The 16,761-nt window shown below is 37.0% G+C and overlaps 1 long non-coding RNA gene across 1 annotated transcript in view; it reads left to right on the top strand.

The window, feature by feature from the left end:
- The first annotated feature begins 699 nt into the window (after positions 1 to 699).
- Positions 700 to 16,761, top strand: part of LOC106500371 (uncharacterized) — a 38,875-nt gene continuing 22,813 nt past the window's right edge. Inside the window, exons 1-2 of the long non-coding RNA XR_001295387.1 lie at positions 700 to 716; positions 3,427 to 3,464. This is a non-coding gene — a long non-coding RNA (uncharacterized lncRNA). The remainder of the gene's footprint in view (positions 717 to 3,426; positions 3,465 to 16,761) is intronic.

Raw genomic sequence — 16,761 nt, 5'->3', positions numbered from 1 at the left:
TTCCTGATTTGTAAGGAGCTCTCCTTAGAGAATAAAATTCAGGTTGTAAGATTTAAACTCCTATATATGTAAAAAGTTGTAGTTGATTGGATGCTACATTGTACATTTTACCTTAGAAAAAATTCCTTTTTTGCTTTGTTTGGTGCTCTTCCTAAAGTTGTTTTGGAGTCGGTTTTAGCTGGACAGTTGAATGTTAACTGAGGTATACCCTACATTGCCCCTTCCGCTCTGAAAAAAGCCCACAAATGCCTGTGAGATTTTTATTTTCCAGCAATATCTTTACCTACACTAGTGCCTAGCAGTACAGTTAATGCTACAGTATAGATTTAGAATAACCTAAGCACAAGAAATGAATTTCCTTATTTATAAAGCTTTGAAGAACTTTTCCAGAAAGATTATTATTTTTTAGAACTTGTAAGTGCATACTTTCACAGTTTTGGTGATAATTATGTTATTTTGAAGGTCTGAGTTATGGGCCTTTTACTAAAAGGACAAATTTAGCTCTGAATGTATAGACCTCTGTGAGTTACTCATTTTGTAATGGCAAAGATTTCCAAGTCCACAGCTCTGCCAAATATATGCCATTTTTAGAAGCTATAAATGTATAAGTAAATCTCTATAAGATATGGAATTTGATATTTTGTATAAGAGGTTTTTTTTTTTTTCCAGTCACTGCAACACTGAGTGAAGAGATATGGTCCACAGGATGAATACGGGTAAACTCACATTCCATCTTCTTTTCACTGCCTGTTCATAGATTTCTTGCCACACTTGCACAAAACCAGCCTGCTCCTGGGTTCTTTCTTTGTCCCAGTCTCATCACAAGGGAAGAACAAAAAAAACAAAAAAACAACCAAGAGTCCAGTGGAGTAAGCAAATCTAATAAAAGGAAAAACTTTTTCATGCCTTTTTTAATTAAACTGTAGAAATTACAGCTTCACGCCACACACAGTAAAACTGGAAATCATTCTAGACAAAGAACTTAGCAAAATTTAAAAAGAAACTGGACATTTATTTTGGATGCTAGGAAAATCCAGAGATAACTAATAATACAAATTTTTGCAGGGATCCTAACTCCTGTTTGGGATCTAAAGCATCATGTTAAAATATCGGAATTAAACAAAATACCCATGCTTTCCTACTTCAGAATTCTTGTAGCTTCTTCTGGAGCATTTAACACTAGTCTGTTACAGCAAAGATATTCCTATGAATGCACAGCTGTATTCCTACAGGGTGTCATTACAGCAGAGTCTGCTCGGCAGCATCAGCTGAACTGAAGAGGGTCCAGGGAACAGGCCAAAGTTGGGCAATTTCTGCCAGAAGAGTGAAAGGGACAATAAAAAAGGGCAAAACTGGGAAAGAAAGTCTGGGGGGAGACTTGGAAACTTGAGGATTGCTATTCCTGCTGGAATTATCAAGATGTGAGGAACAGAGGCAACGACCAGCAGTGACGGCTGATTAACACATCCCATCCTCTCCCTAGATAGCCACAGAAGCAGCCCCAGACAAGCCAGGGTGAGCAATGAGGCCACAGCTCTTTGCTTGACTTTTGGGGAGTCCTCTGCAAGAGGCAAATTTCCTTCACTTACTTACATCTGGCTCTGCATGGCAGGCTGGAAGTGTGGTTGCTAGCAGCTTGCCTCCTAGCAGGGTACTGGTTGCCAGTGGATTCAAAAACAAAGGTAATGGCTCATAGAGGCACAGATAATACTCAATTTTCACTTCAGATGGCAGGAAGTTTTTTCACTGTGCCTAAAGTATAAAAAATACTATGTGAAATATTAGTTATTCCAACTGTTCCCTATAAATAATGTGTTTTCTACTTCAAAGGCATTATGCCCAATTCCTATAACGTTAGGGAGAACCAAAGGTGTTCAGGGACTTCTGAAACTGAAGTCACTTCTATTTAGGTGGCTAACTGTAGGAAGCTCCTGAAAAAATGTGGGCTTCAAATGTTGGTTAGTCATTCACATGTATACATTTTAATCTATTAATACTGTAACAAAGATGTGGGGGTGAGATTCTTCTGCTTCTATTTACCCATGCAAAAGCTGGTGACCAGTGTAAGCTTTTTGTCTAGACTTCCTTCAAAGTTTTGGATAAGGTAGTCATGCCAGGAGGGAGATTCATCCCATCCCAAAATAGGTAAGCAAGATAAGTGAGAGGATTTACCTTCTGGAAGCATCCTTCTGTATCTACAGACTGTAGCAAGCATCTATACAGTTAATTTACAATAACATGTCACTTTTAAATGGCTGAAAATAGGTGAGAGGAAGTCCACCTAAAGCATGTATATCTGCATCCTCACACCTTTTGCATCTGAAGTTCAAATGACAAAAGATAATATAATGAATCTGGATTTTCTATATATGTACAATATTCTTTCTGTTACATTCTTTCTATAACATTAAAATGTATACTGACCAACGATAAAATATGCCTAGCTGGTATGCATTGCTCAGTTTATGGCGCTTGCAGTGACAAGCATGTCACGTGCCAGCATCTCACTTTGCCTGCTTACTGCTTTGACAATGACAGTGCTGCCTTCTGACATGTCTTTCTCATCACTGACAGGCTTGCCACATACATCAAAGGCTTAAGCTTCTCTTCTTATTTTGAAAAGCTTCTGTTCTGCTTTGTTGTCTCACAGATGGAGTCCTGAAACAATCATTAAAATAAATGCTATCAATATTCAATCTGTCACGAAAAGTAAATTACATATATGGGTCAATGTAAGCTATTCAGTGATGCAAGATCAGTTCTTCAGATGCACGTTTCTTCCCACACGTTGGTGGTCCACAGAGTAGATGCGAGCGCAAAAGTTAGGATTGATCCAGATCAGACACACAGCCAACTTTAATTTAGAACTGAAGCTCTTTGTATTTTTAGCCTTCTCTTTTTGGTTTCCAAATGTATTGGAAATGGACAAGTGCTACAAACCACTGGCAATTCAGAGAACCAAGAGACAGAAAATTATAACTATATTAAAATGTATTTTGTTTTGTGTCCATTCATTTGGCTCCTTGCTCTTCCCTATGACATTTTAATAGCTTTACCACAACAGTGTATGAGTTCTCAATGATTTAACAGACAATAAGAATACAGTGAACAGAAGTATGTTTAGGTAACAAACACATATCTAACAAATATCAGTTTGAATGAGTCCAATCCGTTGTGTCAGCAATCAAAGTAAAGTCAATATTTAAAAACATTTCTGCATTTGCCACTTCTTTCCTAATCTGTAAGGTAAACAACTCAAAGTTCTCAGGTTTTAAATTCATTTAATCTGCATATATCAAATATTTTTGAAGAAGAGCTGTGTTTAAATTTGATGTTGGAATTTTATACTTTAGTATCACTCTCACTGATGCACTCCAAAGCAAGCATGTTACCATCAATAATTTTTTTTTTTTTTTTAATTTTCAGGAACAGCGAGAGTTCAGATCATTTGTACGAGAATCCAGGTATTAATAATAATTGTGTGATCATGTTTTTGAAAAAATAAGAAGGTATTTCCTGGCTACATATGTGGAGTTATGTTAAAAAAACCAAGAATGAAGTCATTTTGATCTCTGATGGATGAAAATTGTTGGAATGGAAACTAACATTTATGAAGAAGAACTAGGCTCACCTTATCTTACATCTGCCAAGTGCCTGGGGACTCCAAAGGAAGCCAAGTATGAAGAATACCAAACAAAGACAGAAGAACAGGAAAGTCCATCTGCATTTCATAATGATTTACTGGAATCTGAGTTGAGTTTGTCATCTACATCACCCTTGTTAGACTACAACAGGACATCCTTGGAACCTGGCGTGGTTGCCGGCTGTGTTAGCACCCCTGATCAGCCTGAGACAAAGCAGCTTTGTGAAGAATTATTGAGTCCTTCAGGGCACAAGCCCAAGGAAGATCCTTTAAACCTTCCCTCACACACAGAATGCCCACTCCTTCCACAAAAAAATTCAGACTGGAAACCCAAAAGACGTTATGAGATCAGAGTCATAAAACACAAACCAAGTGCTATCACATTTTCCAATTTTGAATTTTTATCACATGAAGCTAACACTAAACTCCATATTTGTGAGGTAGCAGAAGGAGTAGATTTTTCATCTGGAGAGGAAGAAGCAGGTGGTAGAGGTGGTGATGATGTGTTTACAGAACTGCCAAGGTATGAGGCATTTTTCAATGGTCTTCATAAAAGGAATGTTTCCCAAAGAAAACAAGCTAAACATGAACCTACCAAATATCAACACATCTGTCATTTAGAAGACTGTAGTGATCATTCCGAAAAGGAATTGAAGGACTATGGCAAGGAAGAAAAACACATGGAGCTGGAGGTAATACAAAGCTACTCTTTTGTTCCAAGCATGTTTTAAATAACTTAATACTTTAATTTAAATAATTTAATTACTTACTACCATTTAAGTTTGGTTAGTGGGGGAGAAGGAATTTCACAAGTTATTATACAGGGTTAGCTGAAGTGAACAGAACTGTTCAACATAATTGGTCATTTTAAAATAAAATGGTGATTACAGTACACAATCTTTTAACATAATTTTCTGCTGCTTTTCATAGGGTATATGTTTGTCTGTCCCTCACACATAACATTTCTATTTTAATCTTTGGGGGTTCCATGAATGGATCCTTTTCTTCTTTTTTGTGGTAAATTTTTACTAATAAAGCAAAATGCATCAGAATCATTTATGCTGGTTTCTGCTGCACTGTTAACAGAAAAGCAGCTGTAAACTGGACTGTTCAGATATTTTTAAGGCTGCTTCACAGAATCAGAGTGGAACAAAGCAGTTGGAATGCACCAGTCAATCTGACTCAATAATCCTTTTTTATTTAAAAAACCTTGCAAAAATTAAATTCCTCTACTTTATAAATATGTTTGTTAATTAAAATAAACATGTAAATAGAACCATAGCATAATTTAGGTTGGAAGGGATCTTTGGAGATCATCTGGTCCAACCTCCTGTGCAAACCAGGACTAACTCTGATGTTAGAAAATATCTGAAAATACAGTTACAACCTAGTGGATTTTCTACCAGTCAAAGGATTTTTGCCGTATTTTCTCCAAATTATATATCAAGAATATAAACTCACAGTAAAATATACTGTACATTAAAAATGTAATGATAGCCTTTTAAATGAGACCAATCTATTTCTTCAGACTGGCCATGTTTCCATTAGTCTGAACTTCAAACTTTGGTTTTCTATTTTCTCTTTCTTTTTAAAATGGGAACATTGGCTCAGTTTCCTCTGCTCCTACAAGGCTGTATATCACACCGTATAGAGCACATATTCCCAGGCATTCCCTGTGTCCATTGACAGTTCAAAAGGGATAGAGCTAAGTGTACTGTGAGGGCAGAGTATATTTCTTCACGATGAATACTGGAGTTTTTTAGTGTAGTGGCAGTGCAGCACTGCTCCTTCTAACCCACAGCGCTGCTTCTGTTAAACAGCAGTGTCTTCTGTTTTCTTACTTCATTAAAATAATATACAGGATAGGTGACAATATCTAGTCTATAATAAAATAAAGCAAGCAAGTTGTTTATATCTATACTGGTCTACATCATGATGCTTTGTAGACTAATGCCCAAAATGAAAATAAGAAGGTTTAGGACAAATCAAAACCACTCTGTAATAAGAATCATCCAGCTATAATATAACCTTTTGTGAAAAACAGGCTGGAGTAAATTAGCTCTGTTTTGGAAGTGGAGGAATAGGAGCTTTCCAAGTGAGTTCTCACTAGTCTGGAGAATAAGGAAAGCTTTCCCCTGATCCCAGCTGGTGACAAACCAAATGCTTGGAGCTAAACATGTTTATCTTTGGAGAAGTTCAGCTCTGGTACAAAAATAAGAAGTGATTCCAAATAATGGGGAAAACAAACCCTTAAAATTCCAACATTCCTGAACTTGTGGCACAAATTAATCTTGAACTGCCAGGTCAGTCATACCTTTCCTTCCTCTCTCTTCCCCTCCTCCTTTTTTATTATTTTCCATGTAAGTCAGCTTTATGGCTTGAAATTCTGTGTGGTGCCTTGTTTTTTATTCAGTGTGTTCCAGTTTTTCTCTACCTATAGTTCTCCTTTTACTTCTAGTGTGTATAATATAGGGTTGCTTAACTAATGTCTGATTAAATCAAAGTAAAAGAGTAGAAGTGGGAGAATAATGTCTAAATTAACATGAAAATTGTGATATATAATACTTAATTACTTCTCTCCCTTAATCTGTCTCCAATTTTGGGAGACTAATTCTGCCCCTAACTCAGTGGGAGTTTCGCAGTTGTCTTCCACACTGATCCCAACTTTACTGAGGAAACCCATCAACTCACAGAGAAATAAGCCAGATTTTTATGATTTGTTCACAGCAGCTAATATTAGAAAACCTAGGCCCAAAGATTCTTCCAAAACATTGCACCTTTTGATGCAATACTGACCCAGAGATATTCTTGTGACATACAATTTATTAAATAATTACATTGCTATTATAACCAAGGCTTGCTTCCTCATGTACTCATGAACAGTAATACCTACATTCCATTTAATGTAAATATAGACCAAGATGCATGCACAACATCCCTTGGATTCTGTTTACTGAAGGTCATTCGTGTAGATAAACGGGAAAGGCCAGGGGCTGTTGTCATTTAGTTTACTTTATGTCCATGTCATAAAATAAACTCAAGGATGCAGCTTGTAGTGCAAAATAATGGATTATAAATTGCCAGACAAGCATGTGAAATTACCTAGTAAATCTCTGAGAATGTGTCAAAACATTTCAAAAACTGTACAGATGCAATGCTGCAGTCCTGGTTTTGATTTTCTTCTATGTAAATAGGTACGTATCATTCTAGGAAAGCCTCCAAGAATATAAAAAAAAAAAAAAGGACTATCTTGTCTCTGAAATTTCAGCAGCAGTCATGCATTAATATTCAGAATAAAAGCTCTCCCCATGACTCTAGTTCAAACCCATGTTAAGCAAATGTGTGTCATTGTCAAGTTAATACTATTATTTAGAAATGGGGCTGTGGAGAAATCTTTCCAGTGGAAAGGAATTAGCTAAATAAAGACAGCATGGAGTAAAAATATTGTCAAAAGCAACCATTATTGCTAAGCCCCAGACTTAAAAATAGTATAATAAACAAATCACCTTGGTCATACAGATATGGACTATCAAACGTAACAGCCTGACTGATACCCTGGCTAAATCCTTGCTACTACAGCTCACAGTGAAACGGTGATTAGAATCTGCCCTGCAGGGGCATTCCTAAGTAAATGTACATGCTACAGACTGCAGAGGGATGCACTGCAGCAGATCGCCTATTTTATGTATAGAAACAGGAGAATCTGTCACCTTCTGCACTCTGGGGAACATTGTCCCTTGCAGGCAGTCACAAAGAGCAAAGCTGGCGTCAAATCTGGTCTTAAATAGCTGTTACAGGCATTCAAGTGATAATTGTTGAGCTTCTTCTTTCATACTAATTAATAAGCAGAGAAGAATCTCCAAATACACTGAACAGTAAACAAGTACAGTGAAGAGGTGAAAAACACAACTTGTGTATGCTGCCAACGCCATTACAAGTGGAAGAAACACTGCTGAAAACAATTCATACAATGGTGTCTATTAAAAATGTTCCTTCTTTTCTAAAGGCATACAGAATCTTTCAGTTCTATATGGTACAAGATAAATGACGCCTCTGTTCAATTTATGGACTCACTATGGTCCCTCAGTTTTCATTCTTAGACCAGTCTCATATATATTTCCTGTGGTTTCTCATCAAATTTAAATTTGGCAACAGTGTCTTCTTTTCAGGAGTCTGGAATCAGCAGTATATTTAATGCCCAAATATCTTTCTTAAAAGGAACTTTTATTTTAACTGAAGGAGAAAAATTTTAAACATTTAAAAACAAGTCTGTGTACATGTCTGAAATATCAGCCAGGTTATTCCTCATTTTCTGATGGCAGTTTAGGTGACATCATCGCTAACACAGCACTACAGAGATTCTGACTTCCTTAAACATGCTAGTGAGCTTCTGCATCCTTATTACAGACCTTTCTCCTCTGCCCACCTCCCTTGCAGAATTGGCCTTTTATCTTGAAAATGAGATTTTTTTTTAAATCATTAATGTCCTCCTGATATTATTTATGATTGTTGTGATTTGTTCTGTCCAAATATTTTCTCAGCAGCTCTGAAGTGGTATCTTGGGCTATTCTTCCTAGCTTGTTTTTTTTTATATGTCTTCATATTAAACTACATACACTATTTGTCCCTATAACCAGCTCAGTATGCAGTGGCAATAAATTATGCAGAATAGCTTCTGAAACATAAGAGCACGTTTCTAGATCTCTACTTTTTCAAACCTGTACTGAGCTGGGCCCAATCGATCATCATATCAGGAACTACTATGCAACTTTACATTAGTAATCTATCTTTATCTATTCTTACATAGTCTCAAAACAATGTGGGTTACTTTCAGGAGTAAATTTCAGTCAAGTAAAAAAATAGGTGTTTGACAGGTGTTAGGCAAAAAAAGAGGATTATTAAATCCTACTATTGACAAAGTGAATAATCATGCATCTTCCCTCATCTCAGTGATTGTACAGAAATCCTGCTCATGCCCGTGGCTGCTGTAGTGAGGCAAGCATAGTCTCATCAACAAGGCAGCAAACTAGAAACCCTCTCTGGGGCAGTTTCAAAGCATCCTTTGGAGAACCCATCTTAGCTGTTGAGACACACAAAACACAGGTTTCTGTCTCTAGTGACGTTACTTAGGGCACCTAAGTAGGGTGTCAAGGCGCTCTCTGTAGTATCAGAGGGAGAAGGGGCATCCTAAGGCCAGCCAGGAAGCCCAGAGGCTGGAAAGGGGACCCACGTAGAGGTAACTGCTAGAGCATGCTGGGTGCTCTAGCAACCCCGTGGCGGCAGCCCCATGTCTGTGGCAGCACTGCCCACTGGCTCCTCTCTCCTCTGGACATTCAGAGTTCTCCAGAGGAGTCCTCTTCTCAAGGCTGCTGCTCGATGGAGCAAAGGCATCTTTATTTAAAATACATCTGCGAAGGCTGAGGCATTAACTGGCACCAGCAAACGTTGTCTGTCTGGGTCCAGTTTCCTCTGAGGATTATGTTTATACATTTTTATCTACAATATGGGTTTGCATATAGATGCAACTTCCAGGAGAATCCAAGAAAAGTAATTTCTTTTTAAGGAAACGAGTCCCTCCTATTTCTAAAGGAATCTGCTAAATGAGTCTCTGTCATATCATCTTCCGCTACCCTGTGTTATCTCAGCTGTGTAGGCTGGTGAGCAAGGTGCAGAGCCCAAAGCACCAAACCTGTTAGCCCTTACCCAGGAACCTGGGAGACCTTGCAGAGTCTGGAATGGGACACAGATTCACACCATGCCTCCTTCCTTGCATGGAGGAAGATGAAACTCAATATGATTGTTGGTTTAATACTTACTTTTCAGCTGGGACAAATATGGAGTGACGTACCGCTCCCCATGAGTACAGGAGACAAGATGACCTAAATAGATATTTAAGATAGTATTCAGAATGAATAAAATTGTCAGGATTTGACCTTAAGACTGTAAACGCAGAAACCTTTGGAGGGGACTGCACAGTCACATGTTCAGTACAATGTCAAAGGACTCAGGATCTGTGCACAGTGTTGGGTTGTGTTCATGGGGCAGCTGTGCCACGAGTAAATGGTTTGCTCCTTTCTGAGTAACCCCCTACCTGTTTTAAGTAAAACTGTAATGTGTTTCACCACAAGTGACATTTAAAGTAGACTTGTGAAAGCTCTATTGTTTTTGATGTTTAAAGCTAGACTGGCTGAACTCTGGAAATGGTCACAGAAAACAGCCCTTTACTGGCAGAAAGATGGATGATCTGTCTTTCCAGTTTCTCTTTCTTTGATGATTCACTTATTTTCATTAATTTGCTTGTTCCATCCTTGTACTATAGTTAGATGAATTCATCCTCATTATACAACCATAATGGAGTGACAAGTTTGATAATCACTGTATGAGCTTAGACCACGTGAGTTCAGATTCCAGCTAGAATAATTGCTGAGATGTAATGCGGAAGTTTCCATGGTATCTGTCCTATATTTTGTCTGATTCTAGCCTGTGTTTTCATTCTTTTCACAAACACCAGAAGTTCACCAAAGGAACAAACAGAGAAAGCAGATGTAGGAGAAGATAAATCCACAGAAAATTTATTCAAAGGCCACAGTCTTTGAAGTTAGTAATTGATTCTTTAAAAGACATGCATTCTTCTGTGTAACTTATAAATATCTTAATCAACTAATCATATCCAATGAAAAAGGAATAAGAAAATTTTAAGTCTTTGACAATGAATAAACTTGCTTCATTCAGATTAGATTGAGCTAATTCAATATAAATGATCAAAACAGAGTTGCAGTCAGGCCTACAATTATAATCAGTAATTGGGCCTGCCAAAGTAGCTTCTTATAGATATATTTAGATTGTTTCAATTGTGCTAAGTCCCTGTGCCTCATGTATTCCTGCTCAGTGCCTTCCCTAGCCACTCTGAAGCACTTTTTAGAGAGGTACTTTGCTCTTTTCATTAATGAGGCACTGGAACTTAGGTGGAATTTAAGCTATCTGAAAATTGCTCTGAAATAGTCTCTTCTCTAATTCAGCCGTACAAGAGCAAAAACTAGTAAAGAACATATCAGAGTGAAGCACAGATTCCTTCTCCCATTCCTCCCATTCTTTGGGAGGGATGGGAATTCTTCTCTTTACCCTATTAAACTGTAACTGCAAACCTAGAGGAGAAGACGAATGGTTGCAAACTCGTGATGACTTCTTTATGAGAAATAATACAGTTATTATTACCTCCTTTTTGTTCATCTTCCGCAGACATGGGATGTCTACCCAGGTAGGAGAGCTGAGTGTTGAAGTAACAGTTGCCAGGGAGGACTGAGCTTTGTACATTCTTATTTCCTTTGTGTGTCTATGGGATTCACACTTTCTATATCTCAATTATACATGCTCTAGAATTGATAGATGGAAACACTGTGAGTTGAACTTTGCAAAGTTTTAGCCTTTATGCTTGTTTTTTGCCTGCCTGGGAAAGGAGTTGGAGAAAAACTGTTGCTTATTTTAGCAATGATGCATTATCATCAGTCAATAAATAAACAAAATCAACTACTAATAAAAGTCAGAAAAATGCTGGCTCAGAAATGGACTCTAATTATGAATTGAAAAAAAAGCCTTCTATTAATTCCATAAATTTGAAGGACTAACGACAAACATAGCATTTTGTAAAGAGTACGTTTTTCTCTAATCCTGCTATCCTTAATAATGTAGCCATTTTCCATTAGGATATGGCAAATCTTGTGTCATGGTTCTTAACATGACTGGAGGGAGCTATAAATTCAAATTTGCATCTTACTAAAGTAGAAATTAGCTGCATGTCTGTTTCTATAACAAAATTATAGGCAGTTTGGAAAATACCAATACAGTCAGGATATTTTAAGGATACGCCATACTGAAAGATGATATCAATGTGAAATGGCATATTGGAATCACGTAGATTGCATGTATATACTATCAAAAGCATGTAGATACTATCAAAATGACTCTCTCTTATCTCTTCAGTACACTTGCATGCTGCCTAAAGTATAGTGCTCAAAGAGTATTTGAAAAACTGTTTTATGAAGCATGTATGATTTGTTGTTCATTACCAGAGAATTAAAAAAATTAAAATTTATGTGCCCCCAGAAAAAATGCACTTTCTGACACCAGTAGATACATCTCTTTCGAATCACAGGATTGTCTTCAGCAGGCATCAATGGCTGCTGGATTGAGATTGGATGCATCACGTGTTCTGTTTTTGTAAAAAATACCCTATAAACTATTTTCAGCAATCTTAACCTGCGCTCTGCCAAGAGCCTCCTGAAGCTGTAATAAGAGGGGACAAAGTCTGTCCTCTTTCAGCAAAGCCCATAAGCAAACATCCATGTGATATTTTCAGCTGGAACAGCACTCGAAAGATTCAGAGGAGCTTTTTTGCAGTTGACCTTCTTCCCATGCAATTTGAAGTCATTTGTGGTGCAGAGTATCATCACTCTGCTACATGCACATATACTATTGATATTGATATGGTATATAATAATTATATAATATGGTATATATTACCTGTATAGTAAGATTCTGAGAAGGTTAAAATGCCAGGGAAATGTTAAAAAGAAAATGAGGCAATGCAATCAAAAAGAAGCCTCACCTAGATTTTTGAACTGCCTCAGAAAAGTAACAAAATAAGTTGCAGCCTAGTGCTAAATTAAGCAGTATGAAACTACAGGAGGTGAGATTATGTGAGTTACACTGCACAGTGTGAAACCCTCAGTCTATTCAAGTTAATGTGTACAACTTTGGCCCTTACACAGTTTTCATAATATTATGAAAGCTCTCTAGGCTAGCAGTTTCCAAAGTGTGGCTATTTGCCACTAGTGTCTGACAAAGGTTTTATGTTGCCCATTCTAATGGTAGCTATTTGATTGGGAATATATTGTCCCGCAGTTGGATTTTGTTGCATGGCCCCAGCATCATGTCCCACACATTAAGAGGCCCTCTCTGAACAAAATTTTGGGAAATCCTGCTTTAGCCTGTTCATAAGTATTAGTACATGTTTTATACTTATCTTTAAAACTTCAGGAGAAGAAATAGTTAACATAAATATAAGATTATACTCAGAGGGGAGACTATACAGCATATGCAGCTGGGGGGTTGATTTTTTCAGATATTAAGGCTCCTTCATTTGTTGTGTATTTCAGTACTTCAGAATCATATGGCCATCGTAGGAAAACAGTAGTGTTACTATAGCTATTACAAGAAAACATCAAAAAGATGATGTACTTACGGTCACACTAAGCCCATGAAGTGAAAGAGGTTTATCAGGATTCTCCTTTACAAATATTTGAAAATATCCGGGCCTGTGCCATGTGAGACCACTCAAGTGTTTTATTTATCTCTACAGAAGTAGAGCAAAAGTCAACAGGAAAAAAGCCCTTTCTAAGTCAAGACGCTGGTGAACTACATTCCTCTGGTAGAACATGGGAGAGTGGGGCAGTATGGGAACAGGCATCTGCGAGAGTTACAGACTGGGTCTTAGGTGTCGGGAACCAAGAGAAACATGTAGAAATCTGTTAATCTATTTAACATTGAAATTAAGATATTCCTTCAAAGTGCAGATGGAGATTCTGGATAATTTGTGGGATGGGTTGTAAGGAGAACAATTTGTGAAACTGGAAACTTGTGCAAAAGGTGAGGGGAAGCAGTTGGGTTGCATTTTCAAGCTTGTTTGCCTGGTAGGTGAGGATTTTGCATGTTTTTAAGGTTCACAATAGAACCGCAGTATAAAAAGAAAAACAAAATAGAATGCAACTGAATTAACAGTCTATGTTTCATAGGCTTCGTATATTGTAAACTATATTTCATAATATGGTGAAGTTCTTGGGATGGAATAAGAAAAGTGAGTTACAAATTTCAACATACACTTAAGTCCAGTTGAAAATCCACAGCACTTACCTAAGGCATTTTGGTGCTTTGAAAGTCTTTCCTAGGTGACATTTGCCTGGTCAATACAGTCAGCAACATTCTAGTTAGACACTTAGGACCCCTCAGTCCTGCTGTGTGTGGAATTCCAATTAAATAGTGTTAGCTTGGTATTACAAGGCATATTTCCCAGGTAGTACCATGGGATCACAGGCTCTGTCATATGATTTGACATGTCCAGGTATCTACTGATCCGTTTGGTCCTGCCACGTAACTAGCACTCATGTAACCAGCTCTCTGTGTGAACTGTGAGGTCCATGTTTGAAATCAATTTAGGGAAACTTAAGAACTAAGATAATGTGGCAAACGTCATAGAAAAATTTAGGTTGATAGATCTGAGATTTCATTTTCAGACATTTTTGTGTGCTTATTTTCTGTAGGAGAGAATGACTTCAGCCTCAAGCCTTTTCTTACCGATAGCTCCAGTTACTGAATATTTTAAATTGCAATAAAAATGAGAATAGACTGCTCCTACCTGTTCAAGTTTCCTGGACTATGGATGCCTCATCTGCTGTCCAAATTAAAAGCCTTGCCCAGTTTTAAATTATTTCAAAACCAAGACTTTTGCAGTCCAGCTAAGGCAAATCTCCTCTAAAGTAGTTTGGAGTTTTCCAGAAATAGAAAGGACAGGTCATTGAGGATAGCTGCTGCATTTGAAACATTTTTCTTCCAGAAATTAACTTTAGTAAAATCTTGCCAGACTTTTGGATTGTATTACTAGACTCTCTTTATTCATACTTTCTGTGGATTCTGAATTTCCCTGACATTTAGTCTGGTAATCCAATGTTTCAGAAATTGGGTCTGGAATAAGAAAGCATTTGAGTTCTGAAGATTTAAGAGCATATTTATGCTGTTTTTTCAGCAAAAAGTTGTCTGGCCTTAATTTAATCTTTGTGATGAAATACCTAGTGATATGCTATATAATCTATTATAAGTTTTTACAGTTGTTATTTATTGTTCCTGTTCAAACAGTAAAATGCTGAAATTTCACTAGTTCTGTAAAGAGGTTTTTGCGCTGAGAGAAAAGCCTCTGCAGTTAGTCTAGGGACTGATTTACTTAAATTAAAATGTCAAAAAAACTCCTAAAACTACCAAAAAATAACAGTATACAAAACTGCAACTTGTATTAATTTCATTCTATAATACATGCATCATACATCAAAACCAAAAGCAAGGTATGCAAAACCAGTAACTTGAAGAAAGGCCACAACAGCAATATAAAGTTAGCACCAGTAAGCTGGTTTCTGTGAACAGCATGTCTGACCAAGATTAGTGCCTGTACTGAGAGAAGACAGAGCACTACGTACGTGTGCAACTAAACACATTTACAATGGTTGAAAGAGGCCTGCTATCCTCTGAGAGTTCACCTTAAGATCATGTCTGGAAGACAAAAGATGTTTAAACTATAAAAGATTACCCCTGAAGACAAAAATATTTCACAGACCCTGTTTTTGAAATAAAAATTCCAATACTATTTTTTAAATAGAAGTTCCAATGTCTCTCTTAAGCAATTACATGTGATTTATACTGTACAAAACATAAAATGGAGGGTTATCTTGAGTTGAATGAGCCTTGAAAAACTTAGACTGTAAGGACTGAACATTTTTAGTCTTATCTTGAGGAACACATATATAAGATGGTAATCACACTGAGGTAAAAAGAAAGAATGCTAAAAGAAACTGAGAAATCAAGCCTCAGTGGGAAACCCCTAGTACTCTAAGCAAGCAGGCACAAACTCAGGTCTTTCTGAAGTAAAGGCAAAAGTGCATTATACATGCTCCGAAAGTGATTCTGAAACCAAACTTCAGACAAGACAAAGCATGCATTTTGCATGTGAATGTCAGAACAGCAAGAACTAAAATTGCCACTGGAATGTTCTCATATAACAATATTTTAAATGAAAGAATTTACCATGAATACAAACAATTCATAATGGCAAACTCTACAAGAATAGTAATTGCTATTGGGATGTATACACATTTACAGTTATTAACTCAGGTCAACTTCTCGTATGTACTTCCTTTTCCACTTTTGTTCAAAGTTCTTACTAAGATGATGAGTTTAAGTTGCATTAAATGGAATGCAGATATCTAAGCTAAGAAAATAAAGACTGGACCTTCTAGTATTCCCCATCAAACACTTCTTTTCTAATTCAGAAGTTGTGCTCAAACGCTTGCAAATGCTAATGAATGGTCACACAAGAAGCTCAGGGCACTCAGCATTTAAAATGAATGTGTAAGAGCAGCAAGTGTGAAGTTGAAAACAGGACAAAATTAAACAAGGAAAATTTAGTTTATGCATCAGAGGAAAAAAATGACAGTATATACTCAAAAGAAAGGCAAATAAAAGCATTTCAGATTTGCAAAGAAAGCTGCTTTTTTTTTTAATTTGTGTTTACTCCAGTTCAGAAAAAAACTTCACAAAGATTCAAAATTCTCCATGACACTGAATGATTCCTCAGCCTGGCAGTGCTATGTCAGGAGCCTCCAGCAGCTTGCTAGGTAGACTACTGAGGAGCATGTACAGCTTACAGTTAAAAGTATTTTCCCCAAAGGAATGCTGTCAAAATTAAATTGTCCCTGAAAAGTAATTCAATTTTGATGAATTGACAAATATCAATTAATTATTTTTGGAAAAAAATCACACTTCCAAGGAAATTGCTATCACTTTGGCATTTTAAATTTTAAATACGAACATATCTTGGGTGAGTAGCCACTAGGTTGGTTTCTACCTTGTCGGTCCAGTTTTACACCACCACAACTATTTATTGATCAGTTTAGGCACATTCTCACTGTATCTGTGCTCTAGCCCATTTCCTCCTGCTTTTTTTTGAAAAGCTGGCATTATTACAACGGGGCTATACAGAGGTGGGCAGCACTGGAGAAGAAGTGGGAGAGCTTGCTCCTATTTTTTGAGATTTCTGAGATTAAATTTCAAGTGTTACATTACGACACATCTTAAAATACAAACTATTATATTTCCAACTTTTATTCTAGAATTTTTAGCATGAGTGCTAATGCAGCACATAAGGCCTTCTCCACAAGGAGGTATCTAAATATTCCTCTTAAACCTGCATGTCTCACAATTCTAGATTATACTGTGTTTTGATAAGAAGATTTTGCATATTTTTGCTATTGGTAAGTCTCCTGCATTTCAAAATACACTTTTTAAAACTTGCTTGA

The sequence above is a fragment of the Apteryx mantelli genome, chromosome 1, assembly GCF_036417845.1.
Source record: "Apteryx mantelli isolate bAptMan1 chromosome 1, bAptMan1.hap1, whole genome shotgun sequence".
NCBI lineage: Eukaryota > Metazoa > Chordata > Aves > Apterygiformes > Apterygidae > Apteryx > Apteryx mantelli.
Note: the sequence above shows the minus strand (reverse complement) of the source record. Positions and strands in the feature narration are given on the sequence as shown.